This window comes from Oryctolagus cuniculus, chromosome 13, assembly GCF_051225735.1.
Source record: "Oryctolagus cuniculus isolate XC-2025 breed Fujian yellow rabbit chromosome 13, ASM5122573v1, whole genome shotgun sequence".
In the NCBI taxonomy this organism is placed as follows: Eukaryota; Metazoa; Chordata; class Mammalia; order Lagomorpha; family Leporidae; genus Oryctolagus; species Oryctolagus cuniculus.
In genome coordinates, this window is record NC_142879.1 from 62,250,023 (window position 1) to 62,276,636 (window position 26,614).

Genomic DNA, 26,614 nt, shown 5'->3' on the forward strand with positions numbered 1-26,614 from the left:
GTATGCTGTATTTATAGAAGCTCAACTCAGAATAGCTAAGATACAGAATCAACTCAGATGTCTGTTAACTGATGACTGGATAAAGAAATTGTTGTATATATACATGAAGGAATACTACTCAGTCATAAGAAAAAGAATATGATAAAGGAGAAGGGGGTTGGGAGAGAGGGAGGGTAGAGTGGGAAGTATCATTATGCTCTTAAAACTGTATTTGTGAAATACATAAATTTTTTCACTTTGTATAAATAATTTTTTTTTAAAAAAAAGCTTGGTTGAATTCAGCAGTGAAGTCATCCAGTCCAGGGCTGCTTTTGTTGAAGTTGTTAGGAATGTTTTATGACTGATTCAATCTCCACCTTACTTATTGGTCTGTTCAGGTTTTCTATGTTTGTGCTTCAATTTTGGTAAATAGTATATACCCAGAAATTTATCCATTTCTTCTAGATATTCAAGTTTTTTGGTATATAGCTGTTTGTAATATTTCCTAATGATTCATTTTTACTTCTCTGGCAGCAGTTGTAACATCTCCTTTTTCATCTTTGATTTTATTTATTTAGGCATTCTCCATTCTTTTTCTTTTTTTTTGTTGGGCCAATGGTTTATCAATTTTTTAAAGCCAGCTCTTCATTTCACTGATTTTTTGTATGTTTATTTGTTTATTTCTTTAGTTTTATTATTTATTTCCTCAGTAATTTTGAGTTTGATTTGTTCTTGTTTTTCTAGGTCCTTGGGACGCATTGTTAGGTCATTTATTTGATGACTTTTCAATTTCCCTAACTTCCTTTCTTTCTATTTTCTTTCTTTCTTCTGTCCTTCCTTTCTTCCTTTCTGTTTTTTGTGTTTTTTTTTTTTTTTATTTTAAAGAGTTACAGAGAGAGAGGAAAAAGACACACACACACACACACACACACACAGATCCTCCATCTGCTGATTCACTCCTCAGATGGCTGAAAATGGCCAGGCCAAAGCCAGGAGCCAGGAGCTTCTAACAGTTCTCCTGCATGAGTAGCAGGGGCCCAAGCACTTGGGACATCTTCTGCTGTGGCTTCCAGGCCATTGGCAGGGAGCTGGATTGGAAATGGAACAGCTGGGACTCCACCTGGTGCCTGTATGTGTTGCTGGCATCACAGGCAGTGGCCTTAACCACTATGTCATAGTGCTGACTGCATCCTTCCCACTTCTTGATGTAGGCACTAACTGCTATAAACTTTCCTTTTAACACTGCTTTTTCTGTATCCTGTAAATGTTGATATCTATGACCCACTCTACACTCAGGAGCATATTTGGTCTCCATGTGCTTGTATATTTTTAGAGTTTCTTTTTGTTGTTAATTTCTAGCTTCATTACACTGTGATCATAAAGATACATGATGTGACTTCAGTTTTTTTTTTTTTAGTTTGTTGAACATTGTTTTATGACCTATCATGTGGTCTATCCTAGAGAATGTTCCATGCACTGGTGAAAAGAATGTGTATTCTGTGGTCATGGGATGAATTGTTCTGTAGATATCAATGAAATTCCTTTAGTCAATAGTGCAAATTAGCTCTACACTATTGATGAAATAGTGTAACCAAATAGATTAGTTTTTTCTTTGTTGATTTTTTTTTGTCTAATCTGTCCATTAATAAAAGTGGGGTGTGGATGTCATCATTGTTATTATATTGGAGTATATGTCTCCCTTTATATACACTAATATTTGTTTTAAATAACTGGATTCCCTAGTATTGGGTTTTTCTCTCTTCTATATTTCAGGATCATTTCTTTACATTTTACTTTTGAAAGTTTGACTATAATGTGTAATGAGCAAGATCTTTTCTGATCATTTTTATGTGGGGTCCTATGTGCTTCTTGTACTTGGAAATCCCCATCTTTCTCCAAATTAGGGAAATTTTCTGCTTGTGGGGACCATGAGCCGGCCATGGGCCCACATGCTAAGGCTTAGCGTTGCTGACCGTTTGCAATAGTTACTGCTGTGTGGATGTTTATGGTTTCTGTTGAGCTGCGATATCGGGACCTTTCCATAACCCCAGGCTAGAGTCAAAACAACTATAGCCTTGGGATTTCCCATACTCCTTTTCCCACTGACCAAGAGTTGAGAAAACACCAGGTGGAGCAACGATAAGCTTTCTGCTGGCGTCCGAGCCGCCTGCTACGTGACCAGGAGCTTGATTGGATGAAGACACGTGATCACCTTTATGGTTGGACAAGGAGTGCATGGACTGTGTGTGATCAGGCACCCGACTGGATCGCTGCCGCATGGACTATAGCATGGACTAAGCTTGCATTACATGCTTCTGCAATGATATACTATATAAGCCATTCGTGAAATAGTAACGGGAGCTTCCCCTTTCTTTTGGAGCTCCCCTTGCTCAAGGGTTTCTTTTTCTATCCTGTTTAAATAAAAGTCTACTGAAGACCGATCAGCTGGAAGCAGTGTCGTTCCTTTGCGGGCAAGGGAACCACATCTGCTATTTCACTGAATGAGTTCTTTTAATCATTCTGTTTTTCTAATCCTTCTGGAACCCTAAGACATGTATAATTGGTCATTTGCGGTATCCCATAGATCCTGAACACCGCTTTTGGCTTTTCTAAGTATTTCTTCTTCGCCTTTGTTTCATTGTTGTCTTTAACTTGTCTTCATTTTTGTTGTTGTCTCCTCTTTGTGCTTTTCTTTTCTGACTGAGGTGTTTCCAAAGATTTGTTTTCCAGATTGAGTATTCTTTTCTCTGCCTCACTTAGTCTCAAAAACATCACAAACAAGTGAGTTAATCAAGCTAAATACCTTTATTTAAGTTAAAGTTAAATTCAAAATATCAGAGAAAATCAGTTTTTGTGAAAATGAGGCCATCACGTATACTGAAATTTGGCCTCAAACAAACAGCATTTGGAATAGCCCAGTCTGGTTAGTTTATACACATGAAGATTTTAATGTGTTGGTATAACCTTTCAAAAAAGTATTAAGGAAATAACACTATCACAATCTGTGGTAACCCACATTTGTGGAGCAACAGCTACCACCATCTGATTGTGAGAAGAACTGGGTCAAAGGAGTAAAACCTGAAACCCATATAAGATCTGTGCACATTCTGGGTAATCAGGAAGTAACATAAAGATGAACGAAGAAAAATAATAAACTGAACATTTTTTATCTGAAGTGCTCAATTACCAAAGTATATTAAAGGTTCAGCAAGAAATACCTATCATTACCTGTAACTAAGCTTACAACTGTAAAAGCCAGTTTTGGGTAAGTTGACATTTTTAGTAAGTTGACTAAGGTCACCTTTCTGAGCAGCCTCATTGCATCCTTGGAGGGATATGATTTGAAGTGTTTAAGCCATTCTTTTGTACAGTATGCCTACTGGCTGCTTACTTAATACTAACGTTTTATAGGAACATAGTGCATATTTATGCTTTAAAAATCTCTTCACACATTATTTCAGTTGCTTTGCACAGAGTTTCTGTGAGTTGCGTTTTTATCTTCGTTTATGATTAGACAAGCATCTCACAGAAGATGAATGAACAATTTCTCTCAGGAAATCAAATTTAGAATCTTACAAATGTTAGAAACACCAAAAGCTTACAACAATTCACTCAGAGTAAAACATGAGTTCGTTGGCATTTGGGATTTTACTGTTTATCAAACCAAGGAGTTTCCATAGAGTAGTGACTTGGGGCTTTCCTGTAGATCTTTTTACTATCACAATATTGGGTACTTTTTAAAAATAAATTTTTATATTTATTTGAGAGGGAGAGAGATATCTCTGATCCACTGGTTCATTCTCCAAATACCTGCAACAGTTGTGGCTGAGCCAGGCCAAGCCAGAGCCCAAGTGCTTGAGCCATTACCTGATGCCTCCTAGACTGTACATTAGCGGGAGCTGGAACTGAAAGCAGAGCCAAGACTCTAGCCCAGACACTCCAGTTAGGGATGTAGACATCCCAAGCAACATCTAAACTGTCACACCAATGCCTACCCAGGCAGTGGGTGTTTTAGATTGAATATTTTTTGGTAGTAGTAAATATTTATTGAGTGACTACTCTGTCACATAACACAGTGTTCCTATGCATCATCCACACCCAGGTCCCAGCAGTAACAGCTCACTGATGGATCCCAAATGTATGTCTGCAATCAAGGCATGTTTCATTCCCATTGGATTGTGAAACACCTGCTAGAGGGGTGGACATCTGACCTAATGGTTAAGATACCAATTTAGACACAACCCACATTGAAGTACCTGGATTTGATACAGAGCTTGGACTCCTGACTCCACCTTTCTGTTAATGCAGACCCTAGGAGGCAATCAGTGATGGCTAAAGTAATTGGATTCCTGCCACTCATATGGGAGATCTGGATTGAGCTCCTAGCCCCAGACATTCCAGATATCTGGCAAGTAAACCAGGGGATTGTTCCTCCTTCCCCTCCCAACTCAAAAAGATTTCTTTTTGATTCTTGTTTGTTTGTTTTGTTTTTAAAGAAATTCTGCTAGGGGATAGAACTGGTCACTGTGGTCATGGCAAGTACCAGACCACCTAACCAGTACTAAAATATACAAACTCTTGTCTTTCTTTCTACCCTCTACTGAGTCTGCAAACTCCAACAAGAACAGAAGTACGATAATTTTAATCTTTGAATTCCCCTTTGGCCCTCAGATTAGCATTTTACACATAAAAATTCTTCAATGTTTATCAGCTTCAATGGACATCGATTTATCTCATTTGTTTATATCAGGCCAAGGAAGAAATGAAATTGGTAACTTTGGCCACTAGATGTCATACTACTCTTGAAGGTCAACAGAAAATTCCTGAACTGATATTCCAAGTTTCCTTGAGAGTTTAATATGAAAGCAAAGCTTGTGCTACTGCAATCACTAATCTCAACCATTTAAAACAATATTAACCAGACTTTTCTTGATATTAGTGTCAACTTTTAATTACTTATTTATGAAGGAGGAGAGATTATCTAGGGGAAATGCATAAATATTTTGTAGTTGATTTTGAACTTTCCTTTTTTTCTTTTTTTATCTTTTTTTTGCAAAAATGCATTATTTTTGCATTTGCATTTGGTTCTTTGCATTTCTGAATATAAAAATGAGATGAATTAGGTAGAGTGAAGTAGGGGGCTAATCTGAAAAAAAACAATTACGTTGAGCAAAACTGAATGATGCCATCCTTACACTCGGGTGCTGTTACTTTTAGCAGGACAAATATGCTGACCATGGCCTTTCTGGCCCTGCCTCCTTGGACACCTGATAGCCTCGCTCACCTCCTCTGGCATCAGAACTCCTCTTGCTCTCCAACCTCTCCTGCCAGGTCTGTCTGGATTATTTCCTCCCCTCTTTACCCAGGTCACTTCTCAATTTCCATCAGATCTCAGGTCAGAAGCCACTGCCTGAGGGATTTCCCTAACCTCCACTGTTGTCCTATGGCTGCTATGGCAACGTACTCAAAGTTAGTGGGTTCAAACAACACACATGTGTTCCATTACAGTTCTGGAGGGTAGGGGTCTGCATGGATCTCACTGGGCTAAAATCAAGGTGTCGGTGTTCCTTCCTGAGGCTCTGGGAGGGAGTACATTTTCTTGCCTCTTTCAGTTTCTTTTTTTCTTTTTTTTTTTTTTTTTTTTGACAGGCAGAGTGGACAGTGAGAGAGAGAGACAGAGAGAAAGGTCTTCCGTTGGTTCACTCCCCAAATGGCCACTATGGCCGGCACTGCGCCAATCCGAAGCCAGGAGCCAGGTGCTTCTCCTGGTCTCCCATGTGGGTGCAGGGCCCAAGGACTTTGGGCCATCCTCCACTGCACTCCCGGGCCACAGCAGAGAGCTGGACTGGAAGAGGAGCAACCGGAACAGAATCCAGCGTCCCAACCAGGACTAGAACCCGGTGTGCCAGCGCCACAGGAGGAGGATTAGCCTAGTGAGCTGTGGCGCCAGCCGCCTCTTTCGGTTTCTAGCAGCTGCCATTGTCCTTGTCATGTGATCCCTTTCATCAGGCCCACTCTTTTTTCTTTTAAATTAATTTTATTTATTTGAAAGCCAGAGTTAGAAAGAGGAGAGAGAGAGAAAGAGAGAGAGAGAGAGAGAATATAATATGAGAATATATCTTTCATCCTTATGTTCACTCCCCAGATGGCTACAATGTCCAGGATGGGGCCAGGCCAAATCCAGGAGTCAGGAGCTTCATCTGGGTCTCCTATGTGGAGCAGGGGCCCAAGGACCTGGGCCATCCTCTCCTACTTTCTCAGGCAAATTAGCAGGGAGCTGAATCAGAAATAGAGCAGCTGGGATATGAACCAGTGCCCATCCGGGATGCTGTCAATGCAGGTGGTTGCTTAACCTGTTATGGCACAATGCCAGCCCCATTAGGTCTACTTTGGACCTTTGCATTTGTGCTCTCATTCCGTTCCTGAGTCTCTTGACCCTCCTCACTGAAGGGTTCCTGTGATTACATTGAGTTCACCTAGATAATCCCAGGGCAATTCCCCCTTGTCCCCCTCCTTTTTTTTTTTTAAGATGATTTTATTTATTTATTTGAAAGGCAGTATTATAGAGAGGCAGAGGCAGTGAGAGGGAGGGAGAGAGGGGGGGAGAGAGAGAGAGAGAGAGAGAGAGAGAAAGGGAGGTCTTCCATTCTCTAGTTCATTCCCCAAATGGCTGCAATGGCCAGAGCTGCGCTGATCCGAAGTCAGGAGCCAGGAGTTTCCTTCAGGTTTCTCATGTGGGTGCAGGGGCCCAATGACTTGGGTCATCTTCTGCTTTCCTAGGCCACAGCCGAGAGCTGGATCAGAAGAGGAGCAGCTGGGACTCACCCATATGGGATGCCAGCGCTGCAGGTGGAAGCTTAGCCCACTATGCCGCAGTGTCAGACAGGACCATTCCCTTTTAAGGTCAGTAGATTAGCATTCTTTTCTTTTTTCGACAGGTAGAGTTATAGACAGTGAGAGAGAGAGAGAGAAACACAGAGAAAGGTCTTCCTTCTGTTACTTTACTACCCAAATGGCCGCTATAGCCGGCGCTGCGCCAATCCGAAGCCAGGAGCCAGGTGCTTCTTCCTGGTCTCCCATATGGGTGCAGGTGCCCAAGCACTTGGGCCATTCTCCACTGCCCTCCCGAGCCACAACAGAGAGCTGGACTGGAAGAGGAGCAACCAGGACTAGAACCCAGCACCCATATGGGATGCCAGTGCTGCAGGTGGAGGACTAACCAAGTGAGCACTGGCCAGTAGATTAGCATTCTTAATTCCATCTAAAACCTAAATTCCCCCTTGCCATGCATTATAACATAGCCTTGGGTTTTGAGGATTAGAATCTTGAGCATCTTCGGGGGGCCGTTATTCTGCGTCCAGATTTTGGGCACTAGCTATCATTCATTACAGTGAATTTTTTTAATAATTTAAGGATTGGTGTTAATTTTTTTAAGATCTATTTGTTTGAAAGGCAGAGGTATAGAGAAGCAGAGGCCTAGAGAGAGAGAGAAATCTTACATCCACTGGTTCACTCCCCAAATGGCCACAATGGCTAGAGCTGGACCCATCTGAAGCCAGGAGCCCAGGAGCTTTTTCCTGGTTTCCCACATGGGTACAGGGGCCCAAGGCCTGGACCATCTTCCACTGCTTCTTCAGGCACACTAGCAGGGAGCTGAACCAGAGCCCACATGGGATGCCAGCACTGCAGGCTGTGGCTTTACTCACTACGCCATAGCAGTGGCCCCTACAGTGAACATTTTAAGTGTTTATTGGACTAATGGCATTCTCCCCTCATAGAACTCTCCACAGGGCTGCAGAATCTATTTGCACTCCTCTTGGGTCTCTACCTACTAGCACTTTGCCCAATAAACTGCTCCATACAGGGTTGGCCAGTAGGAGATACACAGTGATTATGACAGCAATTTCTAAAACAAAATGAATCCTGTTTTCTCTGTTTGGATCCCGTAACCCTGTTTCTCAAATGAGAGAATTGGTGGCCTTAGTTGCTTTCTTTCCACTGTCACACACAATCGTCTGGCTTGCTGGAGTCCCAACTGACACTACTCCATTCACTTTTTATCTACATGACCAGGAGTAGGAACAACTTTGGGAAGTCTATGTTTTCTCATTTACAGCATCAGAGAAGTAATAAATGGGATTGTACCAAGGACAAAATGAGTGTGTTAATGTATAAATTGCATAACACTAGACCAGGAAGATAGCAAGTACTAGTATGTTCCAATAAATATAATGTCACTTCCCTGGATATTGTATATATTATTTTATCTTTTCATATTTGGTGATTTAAAATGTTGACTTGCACATAGGCTCTAGAAGTGTTGATCGAATGAAAGGATCCCAAATTGGGGTCATCCTGGAATTTGACAGTTAAGTGTGAAAATGATGAGATTCCTGCCTTAGGCTCCGTGCTCCTCAGTGACAGGAGTGATAGCATCCCAGAGCACAGCAGGGGCTGGCTGCCCTGGGGTGAGGGTGCATCCCAGTGAACACACTCTCAGTGCTTGAGCTCAGGTTTCTCTGACTGTTGGTTTCTTGAGGTCAGCTTGGTGAATGCTGTTAGTACCCTAGGCCCAGACTTTGAGAGACCATTCACGGGAAATGCACAGGGAGCCTTTCATTTCAGATTAAAAGAAAGCACTTTTCCACTCTCAGAGCTAGGCAGGGCCACTGTTGCAGTGACTTTTAGCCCCACACATATACACAGAGCCTGGCTCTCTGGCTGGAATCCCCTAGGGGGAATAGCGTTGTCTACTGTGAGCTAATAGATCAAAGCCCGCACAGTTCTTTCTTCTGGGAGGTGCAGGAACTCGCCAGTGCTTCATGAGATTGAGCCTCTCTAGGTGGTGTGAGGTTTTGAGAACAGTGCTGATTCCTGCAGGGGAGAAGGCTCCACTAATTTCTCCAAGTGCTTAATGGACACTAGGTAATTCTCTCCTTTCATGTAGCAAAGACTTAAAAATAGCTTCTGTGACTTTTCTCTTTACAAAAAATCAGTGTGTACTTAACATGAAACTTTAGAAATTAACTCTAACACAACTACCCAGAAATAACAGTATAAACATTTTTGCTGTATAGCTTTTTGCCCCTAAGAGGGTTACCTTTTTAAAATAAATTAAAAATAAATAAATACGGTCCAGGCATTTTCCTACATGTTTGGCTGTGTCAATGAAAGGATGCAAGAGAGCCAGGAAAGGGATGCAAAGTGAGACCAAACAGGAATCAGTCTCTGCATATGTACTCAGCATCAACTACTAGAGAATTTTATCAGGAAAGATGTTCTGACAAAATTTGGTAACTTCCATTCTGTATCACTCTGGCACAAACAGGCCAAAGAATATTTTGAACAAAGACAAAAAGAGCTCCAAAAACCTGTGCTCACATTATATAGAAAACCCAACTGGTTCTGGTTACCTTTCATCACAGTATTCCATAAACCCTAGGGAAAAGATGTTGGCTATTTCAAACTTCGAGCGTGACAAATTAGGAATTTGCTTTACTTTTTTTTTTTTCCTACGTAGAAATTCCTATCCAGGGTCGGCAGTGTGATGTAGCAGGTAAAGAAAGCCAACGCCAGCATCCCATATGGGCTCCTGTTCATATCCCAGCTGCTCCACTTCTGATCAGCTCTCTGCTTATGGCCTGGGAAAAGCAGTGGAAGATGGCCCAAGAGTTTGAGCCCCTGCCACTGGCGTGGGAGACCCAGAAGAAGCTCCTGGCTCTTGGCTTAGGCCTGGCCAACTGGGGAACGAACCAGCCAATGGAAGACCTCTGTCTCTCCCTGTCAATCAACTTCATGACTCAGTGCCTAAGAACTCCCCTGTAGCCCAGAAACCTTGTTAGGGAAAAAAAGAAAAAAAAAAAGTGCACAGTAGGAAAATGCCTGGACCGCTAACGCTGAGGTGGAGATGAGGGATTTGTGACCTGATGGTATAGTGCAAAAGAAATGCCTTACAAAGGACTCATGGGGGATTTGTGTCACCCACTTAGAGAATCCCTTGTCTGCTCTGAGCACACTTACACTCCCAGCAGTGCAGGGAAACACAGTAGATGCCTAATCAATGCCTGTGGAATGTTACAGCCTGCATCTTCCTGAAATAACAGGATATTTGTTGATAGCTACTTGACAGTCAAATGTGTCTTAAGAAACCTAACTTGGAAAAGAAGATGTAAGAGATTAATGCACCAACACAGTCTCTCTAGTTGCTTAAAATTTGTTACTGTATTTCAAAGACTCTTCATTAAATTTCTTGTGAAGGCTGGAATTACGCCTTTTGTTCAAAATAGCCTCTGAGGACAAGAACAATTAAGGCAATAGAGATAGCATTGGAGTTGGCATTTTCTGTGTATTAACATTAGATATTAGCTACTGAAGTTTGTGGAGGTAGGACTTAAAAGCTGCTAATATATCACAGTACAAAATTGTCTTGAACCTGCGATAACATTTTGTTGGAATTTTTTTTGTTGTGAAAAAGGCCACGTGGCTATGCCTCAGAGCCAGTTTCCTGGACTCATTCAGTACTCTGTTGATAGTTAAGAAGCATTTTACTGGTACAGAAACAGATGGATAGACCAATGGAACAGAATTGAAACACCAGAAATCAACCCAAACATCTACAGCCAACTTATATTTGATCAAGGATCTAAAACTAATTCCTGGAGCAAGGACAGTCTATTCAATAAATGGTGCTGGGAAAACTGGATTTCCACGTGCAGAATCATGAAGCAAGACCCCTACCTTACACCTTACACAAAAATCCACTCAACGTGGATTAAAGACCTAAATCTTCGTCCTGACACCATTAAGTTATTAGAGAACATTGGAGAAACCCTTCAAGATACTGGCACAGGCAAAGAATTTCTGGAAAAGACCCGGGAGGCACAGACAGTCAAAGCCAAAATCAACTATTGGGATTGCATCAAATTGAGAAGTTTCTGTACTGCAAAAGAAACAGTCAGGAGAGTGAAGAGACAACCGACAGAATGGGAAAAAATATTTGCAAACTATGCAACAGATAAAGGGTTAATAACCAGAATCTACAAAGAGATCAAGAAACTCCACAAAAACAAAACCAACAACCCACTTAAGAGATGGGCCAAGGACTTCAATAGACATTTTTCAAAAGAGGAAATCCAAATGGCCAACAGGCACATGAAAAAATGTTCAAGGTCACTAGCAATCAGGGAAATGCAAATCAAAACCACAATGAGGTTTCACCTCACCCCGGTTAGAATGGCTCACATACAGAAATCTACCAACAACAGATGCTGGCGAGGATGTGGGGAAAAAGGGACACTAACCCACTGTTGGTGGGAATGCAAACTGGTCAAGCCACTATGGAAGTCAGTCTGGAGATTCCTCAGAAACCTGAATATAACCCTACCGTTCGACCCAGCCATCCCACTCCTTGGAATTTACCCAAAGGAGTTTAAATTGATAAACAAAAAAGCGGTCTGCACCCTAATGTTTATTGCAGCACGATTCACAATAGCCAAGACCTGGAACCAACCTAAATGCCCATCAACGGTAGACTGGATAAAGAAATTATGGGATATGTATTCTTTAGAGTACTATACCGCAGTAAGAAACAACGAAATCCAGTCATTTGCAACAAAATGGAGGAATCTGGAACACATCATGCTGAGTGAAGTAAGCCAGTCCCAAAGGGACAAATACCATATGTTCTCCCTGATCGGTGACAACTGACTCAACACCAAAAAGGAAACCTCCTGAAGTGAAATGGACACTATGAGAAATGGTGACTTGATCAGCATAGCTCTGACTGCTAATGGACAACTTAATACATTATCCCTCATAGTATTTTTTTTGTCTGTTCTACTTAATATGACTGGTTTAATTCTGTAATTATCACACAGTTATTCTTAAGTGTTGAAATTTAACTGAAATGTGATCCCTGTTAAACATAAGAGTGGGAATAAGAGAGGGAAGAGATATATAATTTGGGACATGCTCGGGCTGACTTGCCCCAATTGGTAGAGTTGGAAACATACCAGGGGATTCCAATTCAATCCCATCAAGGTGGCATGTGCCAATGCCATCTCACTACTCCAAGTGATCAATTTCAGTTCACAATTGATCATAATGAAAGGACTAAGAGTCAAAGGGAGCACATAAACAAGTCTAGTATCTGCTAACACCAACCGATAGAATAAATAAAGGGGAGAGTGATCCAACATGGGAAGTGAGATACTCAGCAGACTCATAGAATGGCAGATGTCCTAAATAGCACTCTGGCCTCAGAATCAGCCCTAAAGGCACTCAGATCTGGCTGAAAAGCCCATGAGAGTATTTCAGGCATGGAAAGCCAAGACACTCTGGCAAAAAGATCTCTGTGAGTGAGATCCCAGTGGAAAGAACAGGTCTTCAAAGAGGGAGGTGCCTTTCTCTGAAGGGAGGAGAGAACCTCCACTTTGACTATGACCGTGTCTAAACAAGATAAGAGTCGGAGAACTCAAGGGGCTTCCATAGCCTTGGAAACTCATAACTGGTGCATAGGGAGATTACTGATGCCATAAACAGGAGTGTCAATTGGTAAAGTCAACAACAGGAGTCACTGTGCACTTACTCCTCATGTAGGATCTCGGTCCTTAACGTGCTGTACACTGAGGCTTAATGCTATAACGAGTACTCAAACAGTATATTTCACTTTGTGTTTCTATGGGGGTGCAAACGACTGAAATCTTTACTTAATGTACACTAAACTGATCTTCTGTAAAAAAAAAAAAAAAAAAAAAAAAAGAAATTATCAATTCCCAACTTGACTCTCACTGGGATTAAACATGACAATAGGTCTGATCTGATTTCATCATCATTTTAAAAAAATCATCTATTATTTTTCACTTTATGTTTCTGTGTGGGAGCAAACTGTTGAAATACTTACTTAAGGTATACTAAGCTGATCTTCTGTATATTAAGATAATCGAAAATGAATCTTGATGTGAATGGAAGGGGAGAGGGAGTGGGAAAGGGGAGGGTTGTTGGTGGGAGGGACGGTATGGGGGGGGAAGCCATTGTAACCCATGAGTCGTACTTTGGAAATTTATATTCATTAAATAAAAGATAAAAAAAAAGCATAAATAATAAACCAAGGGAAAAAAAAAAGAAGCATTTTAATATCTGAGTTTAATTTTCTGATTTTACAAACATTCATTTCTTGGAAAATTTGAATATTTCCAAAAAATAAAAAAATTCAGTATCTTGTTATCCTGCTACATGGAGTTAAATGCAGTTCAATGTTTGGTGCATTTCTTCACAGTCTTTTTTTCAATGTATAAATATTAAACTTATTTTACAGTTGAGAGCATACTGCAAAAAAAAAATAAATAAATAAATAAATAAATAAATAAATATGGGGCCGGCGCTGTTGCATAACAGGTAAAGCCGCCACCTACAGTGCCGGGATCCTATATGGGTGCCAGTTCAAGTACCGGCTGTTCCACTTCCAATCCAGCTTTCTGCTATGGCCTGGGAAAGCAGTGAAAGATGGGCCTAGTCCTTGGGCCCTTGTACCCATGTGGGAAGACCTGGATGAAGCTTCTGGCTTCAGATCGGCACAGCTTTGGCCATTGTGGCCAATTGTGGAGTGAACCAGTGGATGGAAGACCGATCTCTCTCTCTCTCTCTCTCTCTCTCTCTCTCTCAGCCTCTCCTTCCCTCTCTATGTAGACTCTTTCAAATAAATAAATAAATCTTTTAAAAAAATAACAAAACTAAGATCCCAAGAAGTATTTTACATTTAATTTGCTTTTATTTCAGGATAAACCTTATATGTGCACATTTTTCTATGTTAATAATCTTTTATATAACATCTCTTTTAAAGCAGATGATTTAGAGATTACATAATTTATTGCCCTATGAATGGAATGGCTGTTTTGATTTTTAAATTAAAAACAGCAGAGTGGCTAGAATTTTAAAAAAGGATTTGTTTATTTATTTGAAACAGTTACTGAGAGAGAGGGTGAGACAAAGAGAGTCAGTGAGCCATATTCCATTGGCTAGTTTACTTCTCCAATGGCCACAATGGCCAGGCCTGGGCTAGGCTAAAGCCAGGAGGCAATTTATCTGGGTCTCCCATGTGGATGCTGAGGCTTAAACACTTGGGCCATCTTCTACTCCACTCCTAAAATATAAATTCCTAGAAAAAGTCAGTAGGTAGAAGGGTGTTTTCATGTTAAAAGCTGTTGCTACAGTGGGCCAGAGACGTTGCCCCATTCATAGCTGCTATGTTTGACTTGCAGTCTTACCAATGCAAACTGTACCTGGTTTCATCTTGAGGTCCAATTTGAATTTCTTAATTTATAGTGGTGCAGAATTGATACACACTCAGGAGCAACTACACTTGAAGCTTGAATTTCCATTTTTTTGTGGGCTAGTGATAGGTGATACCCTCTGTCATGATGCTGGGTAGTAGCAACAGCTGCTGAAACCTGGGTTGTGTACAAAACTGTAGAATTTGGATAACCTGATTGGCAGAAGAGAGGGGAGGTAAGGGGAAAAGAGAGGAGCATAGAAAAGGGGATAGGTGCCAGGAAAACCTTGAAAAGATCAACATAGTAATGAGAGAGTCAAAGAGTTGCTGTGAGCTCAGCTTGCAAAGGAGCCTGAAATGGAGTAACCACAGTGTCGGGAAGAAATGCAGGGTCTATAGTGAGGTAGATATCGAGGAAACCTGAAGAACAGAGGGTTTGAGCATAGTTGATTTTGTTGAATGTCATCAATAATTTAAGTCAGATAAAGAGAGATGTTTGGTGAGTCTGGTGCCAGGGAAGTGACTGAGATTAGAAAGCCACATTGCAGGGAGTTGAGAAGCTAGTGGGCAGTGGAGAAGAGAAGCAACGTGCTGGAGCAATGGATGGAGAAAAGACAGGTTTGAGGAATGGGATATACCTCTGTGTGTTCCGTTGCTGCCAGAGGAGGCAGTGGAGAGCAAGAGTATGAAGATAGGAGCCTGTGGGAGAGGGAGAGGGAGAGGCAGGGAGAGGAGAGAGGGAGGGAGGAAGGGAGGGAGGGAGGGAGGGAGGGAGAATGAGTATGAGCAGATGTTGAAGACACAAAAGGGGGATGGACAGCGTCCAGAGTCTGGTGGTGGGGGTGTTGGCCTCAGCTGGAGTGAGATGAAGAGGAAAGATTCGAGTTTTAGGAGAATAGAAAGATTTGAAATGGCCACTGTGGAGAATAGCTAGCTGCAAACCAGCCACCAAGGATCAATGAGAATGCAACGCTGCTCCTAACCAATGTCATAAAGGGCATAGTTATTTTTATTAAATTTTTTCTACATTCTTTTTGGTGTTGATCTCAGTCAATCCAGACTGTTATAACAAATACTCTAGACTGGGTAATTTAAACAGCACTTTATTTCTCAAGGTTCTGGAGGCTTGATGTCAAGATCAAGGTGTCAGCATGGCCAGGTTCTGGTAAGGTCCAGCCTCCTGGTTGTTTCCTTGCATGGCCTTCCTTGGTGAGTACTCACAGAGTGTGGGCTCTATTCTCTGCCTTCTTTCAAGGACATTAATCTCATCATGGGGATGTTACCTTTCTGTCCTCATCTAATCCTAATTATTTCCCCCACAGGCCCCGCCTCCAAGTACTTTCCCACTGGAGATTTGAACATTTGAATTTTGGGAAGACACAAACATGAAGTCCAAAACATTTTGATGATTTCTCCATTTCATTCAGGGCATTTCAGAGTCTGCAGGAGAGAGTAGTGGGGTTTTACTTGAGCTGGAGAGAGGAGTCTGTGAAAGATAACTCAGGGGTTTGCTGGGGTCATTATATCTTGCCCAACTGATGCAACCTTTTTTGTATGGTGAGTCTGGTGTTTTCATATGGTCTCCAGGGCTCCCACGGATTCCCAGGGGTTTCAGTGTTCAAGGTCACCTTTGGCAGTAGGTTCTTGCTTTGGCTGAATTAGACAGTCTCAGCACAGTCATTTAAGAGTGTAGATGATTTACTGAAAATTGAAGGAGGCAGATAGATTTATATCATAGCAACACAAACAGTTGAAAATGCCCTGTTAGCTATTTTTCTTTGGAAATCCTTCAGCCATTTCTGAAATCACAGCTCTTGTTAATTTCTGTTGTGGCTTATCCCCCTTCTCTAAGAAATCCTTCTCACTCACAAATCCCTGCTGAGATCCCATGTGCAGAAGTTTAACGTTCTCTCATTGCTGCCTTGAACCTTGCTGACCCAAGTCATCAGTTATACCTTCTGCCTCAATATTGCTTATTAAAGTGTTTTCCTAAATAAAGATGATCCCTCCCTTACCAAGATGAATTATGGCTCTTACTGTTAATATACTTTTTATCCCAACACAGAATTTTGCAAAAGACCAAATACCAAGGATTTTTCTCTGTTCTGATTATCACTATACTCTTACCACACCCATCTGAAGATGATACAATCAAGAGTAAAAATGACATCCACCCTCTGTGTGGAGAATTGACTCATCTATCCTTCTGGCTCTGTGTTAAAAAGGAGTGCTTTTTTTCTAGCTCAATCCCAAGTAACATCTATAGAGGGTTTTCAAATGTGTTATCTCATTTGATTTTTCAGAAGAGCTCAATGCCTGGTGATGCAGACACTATTCCCTGCTGACAGATGAAGTGTTCCAGCTCCAGAAGAACGGGCTTCCCATTTGGTGCCCAGCTGGCAATGTAGCCAGCCCAGCTGCACAGGTAAATCTTGTGATCCACTGTCCCTCCTCTTTCTACTCTATTGTAGTAACAGAATTATTGTTTAGTTTTGGAGCTTCTGTTTCATGATTTCAAGTTCTTTTCAACACTATTGCTTTATTTTGATGATTTCAAATGGACTCCTCCACTTTTAGCCACAGTGTGATGTTTGACTTCCGGCCTATAGTGGGTAATGGTTGGTCTCGTGAACTAGTTGACATTTGAGTTTTCCAGATCTTTTATCTAAAATTTGCAAACAGTTCACCAATAATCCTATTGACTCTGCTTTAAGTTTTTGGCCTAAGGGTGGTGGGGAGAATAGGTAAGAGGACCTGTCCCTAAGTTCTCATATCCTAAATAATGAATTTTCTGGCAAAACATCAATTAATACTGACAGAGTTCAGAATCTGTGTTTCACCAAGCATGGGATTCCTTTCCTGACCAACTCTCAGGATGTATCATACAGCCCCTAAAGCACTGTTGACCATCTACAGGGTGGAGATTCCAAGTTAGGAGCCAGTGCATTTAAGAATTTGTCTGCCAGCACTAATGTGCTGACCTTTGTCTCATCTGTCTTTGTTAGTGATCAGACAAGACATTATAAATTGTTTTGGCTCTAATAGTGTTTTTCTGTATATAAAATAATGAATATGGATGCAGCCAGGAATTCTGTGAGTAGGTTGGATGGATGGTTATTAGATGAAAAAATAATCAATGCAGTATAACTTCAAAACTCAATTTAAATTCCACTTTGGGAACCAATTTTGTGGTTTAGAAAAAAATAAATGTAACACTTGCTGTTGGTGACTTGACAAGAGAAAGAGATCTGACAGTTCTGTTCAGAGGATGAAATCTGGGACAATAGAGGGTGGAAATAGTTCATTTTACTGAAGACTAGATGAGAATCAATAACTGTTAGGACAGATGTTTCCTCCTGCAATACTAGACCCTTCTAGTGGTAAGGGCACTCATGATGAGAAACTGTTCAAGGGACAAAGCCTGAGTCTTGAAGTTAAACTTGGATTTGAACACAGAATCTCCAATTGTAACCACAGGCACAGCATTGAAGTATTTTGAACTTTACTTTCTGTATGTCTAAATTATTTTTATAATAATTATACTTCATACCATGGCATTGTCTTGTAGTGAAATAAATTGTAAGATCAGTTTTCATTGTTTCACACATGAATATTTTAAATATGATTTAGTCAAATGAATAGTGACATAAGAAACATCCCCTTTTTCTTCCTCTTAATTAACTTTTCTGAGATTGTTGGTCTTAATCTCCAAAACTATAAGGCTTTTGCTAATAGTACAATCTGGCTTTCAATATATACTACACATTGTTATGTAAAAATATCTTCTGGTGATATTTCTAGGATTCTTTTTCCCAGTATTGAGTATTAATTCATTTAGGCTACAATTTCCAGAGAACTTATAGAAATGCAAATGTGGGTTTTCCCATGTATGTGCTATGTAGTGAACTCCAATCTCGTATACAGGATGGACAGGAAAAAGCATTTCTTTTAGGAATTTTTCATGTTTGACAACCCAAATTTTTTCCCTCATTTGTCTTCTAGTCACTGAAGGTAAACAGCTGTTACATACCATTGAGCAGAAAATATAAACATCTTACAGGAGACCAGCTAATAATTGGGTTGTTGGGGATAGAGGTTGTCAAGGAAATAGCTACAGAAAGACAGTGGGTGCCTCCTCTGTGACCACCATTGTACAGGTTTTGGGGTTTTCATTTTTTAAGCAAAGTGTTGGGGATGGGTGTCAAACATCCTGGTTATACTATGCTAACAAATACAACGGTGCATGCAAAAATTTCCTTTCTCTTTTTTGTTCTAAACTTTCAGAGGTATACATGTAGGTACTCTGATGTGGGTTCTTCTAGACTTAGAGAGATTTTCAGCCATGAGTGATAGTGAAAGCCATCAGTGGAGTGATGAGATAGAGGATTGATATCTGTATCCTTGAGAAGTAGAGCCACTGCTATCAGGCTTTTCAGACAATCACAAGCAGGTTATCTGGGAGATAAATTAAGACTTAGAATCTGTTTATTGGAGTGCAAATAATTTACTTGTCAATGACATATTCACACTGGTATGCACAGTAGAGAATAATTCAGAATCTGATCATGGCACATTGGTTGGCCAGAAAAATGAGTTGATGATTCTGTGCCTTTATGCCTAAAACATTTTTATCCCTTAGTATTGACTTCAGGGTTCTTCTGATTTGATCCCAATATCCCTTTTCAGTTTTATTTCCCACCATACACAGAATCCTATATTTGAGAACCATTCATTCACAGCAATGCTTCTCAAATTGTGACACTCTAGAGAACACCCGGCATATTGTTTAAACATGGATTTTAATTCAGTATCCTGGAGTACAGCCTGAGTTTCTGCATTTATATCAAGTTCGCAGATCTATAGACTGCTCATTGAGTAACAAGGATTCAATTATGATGTCTCATTCCCTGCCATGCGTGTGTCCAGCCTACTTCTGAAAAATCACTTAGTACAATGCCTTTTCTTTTCTTTTTTAAATTTTATTTATTTACTTATTTTTATTTTAAAAATATTTTATTTATTTATTTGACAGGCAGAGTTATAGACAGTGAGAGGGTGAGAACAAGACAAAGGTCTTCCATCTGCTGGTTCACTCTCCAAATGGCCACAATGGCCAGAGCTGGGCTGATCCGAAGCCAGGAGCCAGGAGCTTCTGGGTCTCCCATGCAGGTGCTGGAGCCAAAGTACTTGGGCCATTCTCTACTGCTTTGCCAGGCCATAGCAGAGAGCTGGATTGGAAGAGAAGCAGGTGGGACTAGAACCAGCGCCCATATGGGATTCCAGCGCTGCAGGCAGAGGATTAACCTACTGTGCCACAGTGCCGGCCTACCTTTTCTTTTTAAGATTTATTTATTTGAAAGGCAGAGTGACAAAGAGAGAGGGCAAGAGAGAGAGATTTACCTTTCCATCTGCTCATTTGCCCCCCCCCCCAAATGGGGGTGTAATGGCCAGGGGTAGGCCAGGCCAGAGCCAGGGCCAGGAACTCCATCAAGGCATCCTTTGTACATAACAGGGACCTGAGTACTTGGGCCATCTTCTGCTTGCCCAGGAGAACTGGATTATAAGCATAGCAGCTAGGACTCAAACCTACACTCTGAAATGGAATCCAGTATCAGAAGCACAATACCAGCTGTACCTTTGCTTTTTTTAATAGACAATTTTTAGAGCAATTTTAGGTTTATAGCAATATTGAACACCAAGAACAGATTTCCCATGTATTCCCTGCCCTCATACATAAAGCCCATTTTATACATTAGGGTTCATTCTTGGTGTCCTTGCTATAGATATTGACTAATATGTTATGACACATATCCACCATTACAGTAACAGTCGATTCACTGCCCTAAAAGTACTCTGGGTTCTGTTTGTTCATCCTTCCATCCCTCTGATCCTTAGAAATCACTGATCTTGTTTTACATTATTTTTTAAAAGTCTGTACATGTTAAGTACAGGCACCATTTTAAGTTAGTTTTTAAAATATTTTTTCTCATCAATTCAATAGATTCAATGTAGTTCATAGACACAAGTCCAAGAACATAATGATAATTCTTTCCCCCCTCCCTTTCTCTCTGTTTCTCTCTCCTTTCCTTCCTTTCTTTAAGTTTTGAGATAACATTTTTAATTTATATTATAGTCAAAGGCTTAACATTCCACTGAATAAAAAGTTCAGTGAGTAAAAAGTAAAAATGTCCTAGTTACTCATGAATATAGGTAAAGGCTATAAACAATAATCAAATGAAAAATATCCATTTCATTCATATATGCTAAATTTTAGAACAATCATATTAAACTTTGATGAAATTACATTTACAATACTGTTACACAGGAATTTATCTTTTTTTGATTGAAAAAATTTAGCTTCCATATGAGAGAGAACAAGCAGATGTGGTACTTGTACTTCTGTGTCTGGGTTATTTCACTCGTGGTGCTCTCCAGTTGTATCATTTTTGTGCAAGTGGTAGAATTTCATTATATAAAATAGTAGAATATTCTGTGTGTGTGTTTGTGTATGTACATATAAAATTTTCTTTATCCAGTCATCTGATGATGGACATCTGGTTGATGCTGTCACTGATACAGAACTCAACAAAGATATAACACAAAAAGAAAACTACAGGCCTATATCTTTGATGAACATAGATGCAGAAAATCTCAACAAACTACTAGGAAACTGTATCCAAAATTATATGAGAGTTCATACATCACAATCAAATGGGATTTCTCCCAGAGATGCAAGAGTGGTTCAACATTTGCATATTAATAAGTATCATAAATCACATTAACAGAATGAAGGACAAAAACTATTATCATCTTAACAGATCAGAAAAAGCATTGGAAAAGATTCAACCTCCCTTCCTGATAAAAACTCCACAAACTAGGTGTAGAAGGAACATGCTTCAAAAATTATAAAGGCTATATATGACAAACCAACAATCAATATGATACTAAAGTGGGAAAAACAAAGCATTTCGATTCAAGTCTGGAAGAAGACAATGATGATGTCTACTTTCACTACTCTTCAATACAGTACTGGAAATATTATCAAGAATAATTAGGAGAAAGAAATAAATGACATAAAATTGGAAAAGAGTAAGACAAAATATCCATGTTTGTCATAATCTGTTTTGTATGTGGAAAAATCTATGCATTCCACCAAAACGCTATTAGAACTGATAAACCAAGTCAGAAAAGTTGCAGCCTACAAAATAAACATTAAACAAGTAGCTTTTTTTATACTGTAATTGATGAGCTCTCCAAAAAAAGGAATACCATCCCCAACAGCCAAACAAAAACCCCACATAAATATTTAGGAATAAATTTAACCAAAGAAGTGAATGACCTATATAATGAAAATTGTGATACATTGATGAGAGAAATAATCAAGGACACACCATAAAGTGGAGGGATGTTCCTTCTTCATATCATTAAAATGTCTATACTACATAAAGCAATATAGATATTCAATATAATTTATTTTTAATAATATACACAAAATACCTGTTACTTTATAGATGAACAATGATACTTTCAATCAAGGTAAAATAACTGCACCCTATTTTTTAAGATTTTATTTATTTGAGAGGTACAGTTACAAAGCGAGGGAGAGATAGAAAGGTCTTCCATCAGCTGGTTCACTCCTCAAATGGCCACAATGGCTGGAGCTGGACTGAACTGAATCCAGGAGCCAGGAGCTTCTTCGTTGCTTCCCACATTAAGGAGAGAAATAGAAGACATGAAAAAGGGGAAAATCTTCTATGTCCGTGGATTGGAAGAATTAATATCATTAAAATACTACCCCAAGCAATTCATAGATTCAATGTGATCTCAATCAAAATATCAGTGACATTTTTCTTGGGTCTAGCAAAAAAATGCTAAAATTCATATGGAAACAAAAGAGACCCCAAATAGCTAAAATAACCTTAAAAAAAAAAAAGCCAGATGCATCAAAACAGTTGATTTCAAAACAAATTACAGGGCAGTCACAATCAAAACAGACTGAGACTGGCACAAAAATAGTTGTGTTGACTAATGGAACAGAATAGAAACTCCAGAAATTAATCCATACAACTTCGATACAATTTTTAAACTTTATTTACTTGAAAGGCAGAGAGGGAGAGGTTTTCTATCCATTGGCCACTCCTAAATGCCCATAAGAGCTGGGGCTGGACCAGGCTAAAGCCACAAGTCATGGTCTCCATCTGAGTTTCCCACATGGTGGCAAGGATCCAAGCACTTGAACCATCATTTTCAATCTCCCAGGTTGTGTGTTAGCAGGAGGTTAGATGGGAAGTGGAGGCAGAACTCAAACCTAGGCACTCCTGTAATATGAGATACAAGTGTTCCAAGCCAACAACTTATCTGTTGGGCCACAATGCCCAGGCTGACCACTGATCTTTTAATTGTCTCCATATTTTTTGCCTTTTCCAGAATGTCATGTAATTAAAATCTCATAGTAAGCAGCCTTTTGAGATAGTCTTCTTTCACTTTGTGATATGCATTTAAGTTTCTTTCATTTTTTGGCATGACTGCATGACTCATTTTTCATTGTCTGAATATACCACAGTGTGTTTATCTACTTGGTGAAAGGTCTTGGTTGCTTTCATTTTTTGGAAATGATTAATAAAGCTGCTATAAGTAGCTAAGTGGGAGTTTTTATGTAGATAATTTTCAGTTCCTTTTAACAAATATTATGGAATACAATTGCTGAGTCATATGATAAGAATAGACTTCATTTTCTAAGAAACCAGCAAACAGTCTTCCAAAGTGGCTGCACCATTTTACATTCCCATGAACAATGCATGGGTGTTCCTGTTGCTTTACATCTCAGCAGCATTTGGTATTGTTGGATTTTTACCATTTTATTAGGTCTGTAGTAGCGTCTCATTTCTGTTTTTATTTGCATTGCTTTGATGGCATATACCGTGGAGTATCTTTTCAGATACCTATTTGCAGTTGTATATTTTCTTATTTGAGAAGCAGACAAAAAGGAGAGAGACAGTGAGAATGTTCCCATCCACTGGTGCTCTTCCCCAAATGCCCACAGTGCCTGGGACTTGGCCAGCTGAAGTTAGGAGTCAGGAACTCCATCCAGGTTTTTCAAATGGGTGGGAGGAACCCAGTTACCTGAATCATTACTGCTCCCTCCCTGTGTCCACATTAGTGGGAATCTGGAGTCAAGAGTTAGTGGTTGGACTTTAACCCAAGTTCTCTGATGTACAATGTAAGCATCTTAACTGCTAGGCCATAAGCCTGTTCCTGTGTATCTTCTTTAATGAGATGTCTTAAGGTCTGGTTCATTTTTAAAGTGAGTTGGAAGGAAGGAAGGGAGGGATGGAAGAAGGGAAGTAGGTAGACAGCTAGGCCTGGATTTATCAGTATTACTGCAAATATAGTTTTGTTAAATCTTGTTTTATATATTTGTCAAACCAATATTTAAGAATGTTATACTGCTGTAGTTTTTTTTTTAATAACTCTTTTTTTTTTTTTTTTGACAGCCAGAGTGGACAGTGAGAGAGAGAGACAGAGAGAAAGGTCTTCCTTTTTTGCCATTGGTTCACCCTCCAATGGCCGTCATGGCCGGCGCGCTGCAGCCGGTGCACCGCGCTGATCCAAAGGCAGGAGCCAGGTGCTTCTCCTGGTCTCCCATGGGTGCTTGGGCCATCCTCCACTGCCTTCCCGGCCACAGCAGAGAGCTGGCCTGGAAGAGGGGCAACCAGGAAAGAATCCGGTGCCCCGACCGGGACTAGAACCCGGTGTGCTGGCGCCACAAGGCGGAGGATTAGCCTATTGAGCCTCGGCGCCGGCCATACTGCTGTAGTTTTAATGATCTGTGATAACTTTAAAATTTATTTTATATGGAGAAAGTGTCATTTTTTTGACAGGCAGAGTTAGACAGTGAGAAAGAGACAAAGAGAAAGGTCTTCCTTTTTCCGTTGGTTCACCCCCAAGTGGCCACTACGGCCAGTGCCTTGCAGCCTGCGCACTGCGCTGATCTGAAGCCAGGAGCCAGCTGTTTCCTCCTGGTCTCCCATATAGATGTAGGGCCCAAGGACCTGGGCCATCCTCCACTGCACTCCTGGGCCACAGCAGAGAGCTGGACTGGAAGAGGAGCGACCAAGACAGAACTGGCTGGCGTCTCAACCGGGACTAGAACCCGGGGTGCTGAAATTAGGCTGCAGACGGAGGATTAGCCAAGTGAGCCATGGTGCTGGTGAAAGTGTCATTTTCCATTTAATTATTATTTATAGTAGTTGTCTATGTTCCCACTAAACTGGAGTCTTTACTTTTTACTTATTAAATGTCTTATTCAGTGAAGCGTTAAGTCTTTTTTCTGTAATGTAAAATTAAAATACGTTATCTCAAAAACTAAAGAAAGAGGGGGAAAGAAAGAGGAAGGGAATATCATTATATTAGAATTGTTATCTATGAACTGTATTGAATCTGTTAAAACTAATTAAAATTTTAAATTACAGATTAAAAAATCATTGTAAAATAAATTTGATAGTTTATTTTCTTAATAGTTCTTTTTGGATAATGGTCCCTTACCAGATATGTTTTTGCAAATATTTTCCCCCAGTCAGATATAGATCTTTTCATTTTCTTCCCTGATGGCTAGTGATCTTGAGCATGTTTTCAAGTGTCTGTTGGCCATGTGAATTTCCTCTTTTGAAAAATGCTTGTTCAAGTCCTTTCTTTTTTCTTAAATGGATTATTTGTTTTGTTGTTGAATTTCTTTTTTGAAAAAAAGATTTATTTATTTATTTATTTGAAAGAGTTACACAGAGAGAGGAGAGGCAGAGAGAGAGGTCTTCCATCCGATGGTTCACTTCCCAGTTGGCCGCAAAGGCCAGAGCTGCGCCAATCCGAAGCCAGGAGCCGGGAGTTTCCTTCAGGTCTCCCATGTGGGTGCAGGGGTCCCAAGGGCTTGGGCCATCTTCTACTGTTTTCACAGGCCATAACAGAGAGCTGGATTGAAAGTGGAGCAGCTGGGTCTCAAACCAGCACCTCTCTGGGATGCTGGTGCTTCAGGCCAGGGTGTTTACCCACTGTGCCACAGTGCTGGCCCCTGTTGTTGAATATCTTAAGCTCAGAATTTAGATTCTGAATGTTAACCCTTTATCAGTTGCATAGTTTGCAAATAACTTCTGCCATTCTGCCAATTGTCTCTTCACTTTGCTCAGTGTTTCTTTTGCTTTGCAAAAGCTTCTTAGCTTGATCCAATACCATTTGTTGATTTTGTCTTCAATTGCTTGTGCTTTTGGAGTTTTTTGCCAAGAAGTCTTTTAACATGCCAGTGTCTTGCAGGGTTTCCCCAATGTTCTCTAATAATTTGATGATATTGTTCATAGATTTATGTCTTTTATCCATTTTGAGGGTATTTTTGTGTAAGGTATAAGGTATGGGACTGATTTCATACTTCTGCACATAGAGATCCAGTTTCCCCAGCACTATTTGTTAAAGAGACTGTCCTTGCTCCAGAGATTGATTTTTAGCTCCTTTGTCAAAGATACATTTGTTGTAGATGCATGGGTTGTTTTCTGGAGTTTCTATTCTGTTCTATTGGTTTACATGTCTTTTTTTGTGCCGGTACCAGGATGTTTTGATTATTACTGCCATATAATATGTCTTGAAATCTGGTATTGTGATGCTTCCAGCTTTGGTTTTATTGTATAAGATTGCTTTAGCTAATAGGAGCCTCCATATGAAGTTTTAACATCATCTTTTTCTAGATTTGAGAATAATGTCATTGGTATTTTGATTGGCATCACATTGAATCTTCAACTTTTTTTTTCAGTAGTATAGACATTTTCATGATATCAGTTCTTGTAATCCATGATTATGGACAATTTTTGCATTTTTTGTATTCTATTATTTTCTTTATTATATCTTAATTTTCATTGTAGAGATCTTTAACATGCTTGGTTATGTTTATACCAAGGTATTTAATATTTTTGTAGCTATTGAAAATGGTATTGATCTTAAAAGTTTTTCTCAGCCATGGACTTGTCTGTTTGCAAATGTAATTGATTTTTTGTATTAATTTTATATCTTGCCACTTTACAGAATACTTTTATGAGTTCAAATAGTCTCTTAATGGAGTCTTTTGTATCTTCTATATATATAATCATGTCATCTGCAAACAGGTATAGTTTGACCTCCTCCTTTCCAAATTGTATCCCATTGATTTCTTTTTCTTGCCTAATAGCTCTGGCTAAAACTTCCAGTACTATATTAAATAGCAATGATGAGGGTGGTTATCCTTGTCTGGTTCTGGATCTTCAGGGATAGCTTCTAGCTTTTCTCCATTCAAAAGGATGCTGGACATAAATTTGTCATAAATTACCTTAATAATGTTTCTTCCAGGTC